At 38.7% G+C, this 6,371-nt stretch overlaps 1 long non-coding RNA gene across 1 annotated transcript; it reads left to right on the top strand.

Moving 5' to 3' along the window:
• LOC110679345 lies at positions 1-5,699 on the top strand. Its single transcript, XR_002502412.1, has 3 exons — positions 1-552; positions 814-1,073; positions 5,232-5,699. It is a non-coding gene; the product is annotated as an uncharacterized LOC110679345 (long non-coding RNA).
• The last annotated feature ends 672 nt before the right edge of the window (positions 5,700-6,371 follow it).

Raw genomic sequence — 6,371 nt, 5'->3', positions numbered from 1 at the left:
ATGTGCTGCCCTGCCGTTATACGCATAATTGTCCCATGTTCCTGTTATACCCTTAACGATCATGCGCACTCCCCTGCGCATTCGAAATAAAACGTCAATGATCGTTTTTACTTCGGGAGTTCGATCTGCGATCGAACGGTTACCTATGACTATGAAATAAAACAGAGAGGCAGAAAGTTGTGAGACACTGAACAAACAACAAGTAATATTTCTACAGCGTATATATCACCGTGCTCAGGGAATAGTCCGCGGGTAATTATTCTAAGTCCGGTCGTTCTAAGTCTACCCTTAATTAGTAAGGATAAATCTTGAAAGTGGCGACGAGAAAAATCGGAAAAAGTGATTGTGCGTGACTTTGAGGTTGGTGTGTCAGCATCCCACCATCAGCAACACAAGCCAACAGCAGCAGAATTTAGTTGATCGATCGGAATTTCGTTCATCTTTCGCCCCGGTTGAAATAGTGGAAGCAGGAGAAACACAGATTCGAAACCTTCCCATCCAACTGTGGATCTCAACCTACCGATTGACGGTGTCCGGTATTCATTGGTAATCGTGAGTATAAAGGACAACAAGTGTGCAAAGGCGCAATTACTTGTGATAAAACCAGCCATCTTTGCGCTTGGCGTGGCTTCGATTTTTTTCTCCATTGTTCTAGCGTTCAGGCAGAGAGAGAGTGGACACAGTGGAGAAATATTGTTCAATCTTTCGTAGAAATTATTTTTTTTTTCTTTCAAAATATTGTTGGGTTTTCTGTTTTATTATATTACGGCAAGGTATTAAGAGTGTTATTTTTATTTTATTTCACTAATTTAGAAAACAGTGTTATTCTTACTGGTAAGCGGAACTGGCTTTTGGCGTTGCGTGGTTGATCGATTGATTCCAGGCGGAACTGTGTAGTGGTTCGATCATTCCGGGCGGAATAGCGTTTTCTATAGTCGATTACGCCCCTGCAGTTCGTCTGTTAGTGGAGTTTACTCACCTTTGATTGAAACCGAGGAACTACAAACGCCGAACCAATTGAATAGTAGTCGACACGGCCAGCCAAAAGTAATTTACAAGGCGGAATTGTTCCGGTAAGTCATAAGTTATTTCATACTATATTATTACGCCGAATACCTCTGAAGAGAGCGGACATTTTCGTTGTATTTACAATTCCATTTTGTTAATTAGGCCATTACTCTTTGTTTCGTTTTCTTTTGTTGCATTTTACTTTTGATACTTCCTTTTTTGTTTTGCCTTTTGAATTGAACATATTATCTACCTTTTATTTTAGTGAAAGCTTGAGTGTAAACTTTTGATCATACAGTATGAGCTCTAATATGGCTTTTACCATTGAGCCTTACAGGCGTGGTACCTCCTTCAGCGACTGGTATACCAGGCAGAAGTATTTTTTCCGCGTAAATAATGTGAAAGAAGAAGATAAAATGGCTTATTTTATCACATTAAGTGGGCCAATAATGTTCGAAGAAATAAAATTGCTCTATCCGACGGGTAATTTTGAAGAAGCGGTTTTTGACGATTTGATTGCCAAACTCAAAAGTCGCTTGGATAAAATAGAGCCCGACCTAGTACAACGCTACAAGTTTAGTACAAGAGTACAAAATCCGGATGAAACCACAGAGGATTTTGTACTGGCGTTAAAGCTTCAAGCTGAATTTTGTGGGTTTAGTAACTTTAAAGAAATAGCTATTCTTGACCGCCTTATTGCGGGAATCAAAGATAAACATTTAAGACAACGTCTCCTAGGGGAGGAGAAGCTAACTTTGGCTAATGCGGAGAAAATTATAGCGACCTGGGAAGTAGCAAGGGCTAATGCAGGCGCAACAGATGAACAACAAGTAGGCCAAGGACAAGTGGCGGCTATTCAAAATGGAACAGGTGAACATTTTGGGAAAACGTATGGAAAGTTGAGACACACTTTAGACTTGGCAAGGCAGTACCAGGAACGGGAAGTGAATAGGGCAGCTGGAAGCAGCCGAGGACCTGTAAAAAGTCGCTTGGGTACAAAACCATATGAAGGACAGCGCGGACAAACACAATTTGGCACAAAGACCGTTCATTTTCAGCAAGATGGAGGAAATTTTAGGAGACAAAGGCCAGACTACTCACAAATGATTTGTAACTTCTATGGAATGAAAGGGCACATTAGGAAGAAGTGTTTTAAGCTCAAAAATCTCGAAAGGGACACGATTAATCTTGTGGAATCTTACAGGCCTGGTCCTTCGGCTGACAGGCACATCAATGAGCTAATGGAACGGTTGAGAGCAGATGATTCGGAGGACGAAGATAGTGACACAGGTGATCTACAATGTATGTTGGTGTCGTCTATTAATAAAATAAGTAATCCCTGTTTAATTAATGTGATAGTAGAAGGTAAAGACCTTGAAATGGAGATAGACTGTGGCTCCACTGTTTCAGTAATAAGTAAAAGCAGATTTATGTCTGAATTTGACGTCCCGTTACACAAGTACGGGAAACAATTGATTGTTGTAAACGGTGCTAAGCTTAAAATTGAAGGAGAGGCAAAGGTCTCAGTAAAGCTTAAAGGCAAAGAAGAAATGCTACAGTTACTGGTCCTAGACTGTGAAAATGAATTTTATCCTTTATTGGGGAGAACTTGGCTTGATGTGTTTTATCCTAATTGGAGGCAATTTTTCTCTGCATCCCTAGCGGTTAATAATTTAAAAGACGAATCCAGTAATGATACGGTGGAGAACATAAAACAACGTTTCAGTAATGTTTTTGAAAAAGATTTTGGGCATCCAATCAATGGATTTAAGGCAGAATTGGTTCTGAAAGACGAAACACCGATTTTTAAAAAGGCTTATGAAGTTCCATACAGGTTGAGGGATCAAGTGGCCGAATATTTGGACAAATTAGAGAAACAAAACGTTATTACACCAATTGACACCAGCGAATGGGCATCCCCTATTATCATTGTGATGAAGAAAAACAACGATTTTCGTTTAGTAATTGATTGCAAAGTATCAATCAACAAATCAATTTTGTCCAATACATACCCATTACCTACGGCACAGGATGTTTTTTCGAATTTATCAGGATGTAGCGTTTTTTGCGCTCTTGATTTAGAAGGAGCATATACACAGTTAGAATTGACGGAGAGGTCCAGGAAATTTGTAGTTATTAACACCATGAAAGGTTTATATGTTTATAATAGGCTCCCTTAAGGCGCTTCTTCAAGTGCTTCTATATTCCAGCAAGTCATGGACAAAGTTTTACAAGGCATAGAAAACATCTCATGTTACCTAGATGACGTATTAATTGCGGGAAGAACTCTAAAAGAATGCAAAGAAAAGCTTACTTTAGTGCTAGAGAGGTTGGCAAAGGCTAACATTAAAGTTAATTTTGAAAAATGTAAATTTTTTGTTTCAGAATTAGTTCATTTGGGACATGTTATAACTGAAAATGGTTTAATGCCTTGTCAAGACAAAATATCTACGATAGAACAGGCAAAAGCTCCTAAGAATGAGTCGCAACTTAAATCTTATCTAGGTTTGTTGAACTATTATCACAAATTCATACCACATTTGTCATCAAAGCTTTATCATTTGTACAATTTGTTGAAAAATAACGTGAAATATGTTTGGGATGACAACTGTCAAAAAGCATTTGAAGAGAGTAAAACCCTGCTGATTAATACCGATTTTTTAGAATTTTATGATCCACGCAAGGCTATCGTGGTAATTTCAGACGCATCAAGCTATGGGTTAGGAGGATTAATTGCCCATGTGGTAAATGGTATAGAGAAACCAATCAGCTTCACTTCTTTTTCCTTGAATGATGCTCAGAAAAAGTATCCCATTTTGCACTTAGAAGCTCTGGCTTTAGTGTGCACTATAAAAAAATTTCACAAATATCTCTATGGACAGCATTTTATAGTTTATACTGATCATAAGCCACTGGTTGGAATTTTTGGTAAAGAAGGGAAAAATTCAATTTATGTTACTAGGCTCCAACGTTTCATATTGGATTTGTCAATTTACGATTTTGATATAGTATGCCGACCGTCAAATAAGTTGGGAAACGCTGATTTTTGTTCAAGATTTCCACTACAGCAGGAAATTCCTGATGGTTTAGATACGGATGCTGTGAGGAGTATTAATTTTAGTAAAGACTTACCAATTGATGCAGAGAAGATTGCTGAAGCAACCGGAAACGATGACTATTTACAGAAAATTAAATATTTCATGCACAATGGATGGCCAAAAAAGGTAGAAAAGCGTTTCGCTGATGTTTTTGCGAACCAACAAGATTTGGAAATATTAGACGATTGTCTACTCTATAAGGATAGAGTGATTATACCAGTGATTTACCAAAAGCAAATATTAGAACTTTTGCATGGCAATCATGCAGGAATAGTTAAGATGAAACAACTTGCTAGACTTATGGTTTACTGGTTTGGAATAAATAGTGATATCGAAAAATATGTAGACAGTTGTCTAACGTGCAATAGTATGGCCATTCCCCATACATCTAAGGCGACATCTAAATGGATACCTACAATAAAACCGTTCAGTAGAATTCACGTAGATTTTTTTTATTTTGAACATCGAACTTACCTGCTAATAGTTGACAGTTTCTCCAAATGGATTGAAATCGAATGGATGAAGCAAGGAACAGATTGTAATAAAGTTTTACAGAGACTAGCAGCATTTTTCGCTAGATTTGGTCTGCCCGACGTGTTAGTATCGGACAATGGTCCTCCCTTCAATTCTTTTGGGTTTAACAGTTTTCTTGAAAGACAAGGTATTAAGGTAATGAAAAGCCCACCTTATCACCCTTCTAGCAACGGGCAAGCTGAACGCTTGGTTAGAACGGTAAAGGAGGTATTAAAAAAATTTCTGCTAGAACCCAAAATTGCGATATTAGATCTGGAAGACCAGATAAATCTATTTTTGATTAACTTTAGAAACAACAATATAACGAGTGATGGACACTTTCCATCTGAAAGAATATTCTCTTATAAACCAAAGACGCTGTTAGGATTAGTGAATCCAAAAAACCATTACAAAAAACAGCTTACTGTACCACAGCCAGAAGATGATATCATCCAGCAAGAGTTTGGCGGGAAACTCCCGAGGCAATCTAATGATGCACTGGACAATCTGATGGTGGGAGATGAAGTGTGGTACAGAACCAACAATCCCCACAGTCAGGCAAGATGGGTTAAAGCCATTTTTAGTAAAAAGTTTTCTCACAATGTATTTCAGATACATGTTGGAAACGTGGCAATAATGGCCCATCGCAGTCAGCTTAAGAGGTGCAAGGAGTGTCCGGTGTGGTCCCTGCCAAACGTGATTATCAGAAGACTGCGAGATGACGAACTAGAAGGCCTGGAAGTAGGAGGATCAACAAATGTTGACGAGGTCATGGACGAGATGCAGACTGACAATGACCACGAACCAGTAGACACGACTCCAAAGGGAGGAACCCACAGCAGAAAGAGGAAGATGCCGGATACCGGAACCGACGCCGAAGGGCTCCGTCGGTCCAAACGATCGAGGAAGACCAAGCGAGATAAGGAATATTGCTACGAGTTCAGATTAGGTTTCTGATACTTGTTCTATATTGAACGATCGAAATGTTTATTTTATAGTTAAGTAATGTTGAACTAGAAGTTCATTTGATTTGAATTCGTATTAAATTGGCTGAGGCCTAATCTGATTCATTAGCTAAAAGGGGGAAGAATTGTTATACCTAGAAATCCTTTATAAGAGAGATTCGCGGAAGCTGACATTTCTGTCAAAGTGTGAGCCAATCGAGCAGCGAGAGCTGTCAAAGTGTGAGCCAAACGAACATGCGTTATGTTTGTTTTGAACTTTTCTTGAGGAGTAATGCAATCCGCTTGAAATTATTTCAGTAAAAGCAATTTTGCATGAAGCAAAAATATGAAATGTTTTACTTTTTTGAATTTTTGTCAATGCGATTTTTAGTTTTCGGCTGTTTATTAGTTTTGATATGTAGCCCAAAGATCAATAACGAAACAAAATACACTTTATAGCAATGAGGAAGTCATGTCCGTGTTACAGTATTATTCTCGACGCCGAGCAAAATCAGCAGTGCTGGTCTGTTGCCAAATCATTCCATTTTACTTCCGCTTATCTCTCTATAAAGGATCACTAGTTATACCCTTAACGATCATGCGCACTCCCCTGCGCATTCGAAATAAAACGTCAATGATCGTTTTTACTTCGGGAGTTCGATCTGCGATCGAACGGTTACCTATGACTATGAAATAAAACAGAGAGGCAGAAAGTTGTGAGACACTGAACAAACAACAAGTAATATTTCTACAGCGTATATGGCGGCATCCACAAATTACGTAACGCTCTAGGGGGAGGGGGGGAGTA

The sequence above is a fragment of the Aedes aegypti genome, chromosome 3 (genome assembly GCF_002204515.2).
Source record: "Aedes aegypti strain LVP_AGWG chromosome 3, AaegL5.0 Primary Assembly, whole genome shotgun sequence".
In the NCBI taxonomy this organism is placed as follows: domain Eukaryota; kingdom Metazoa; phylum Arthropoda; class Insecta; order Diptera; family Culicidae; genus Aedes; species Aedes aegypti.
The sequence above is the reverse complement of the archived record's forward strand: the minus strand, read 5'-3'. Positions and strand labels throughout refer to the sequence as shown.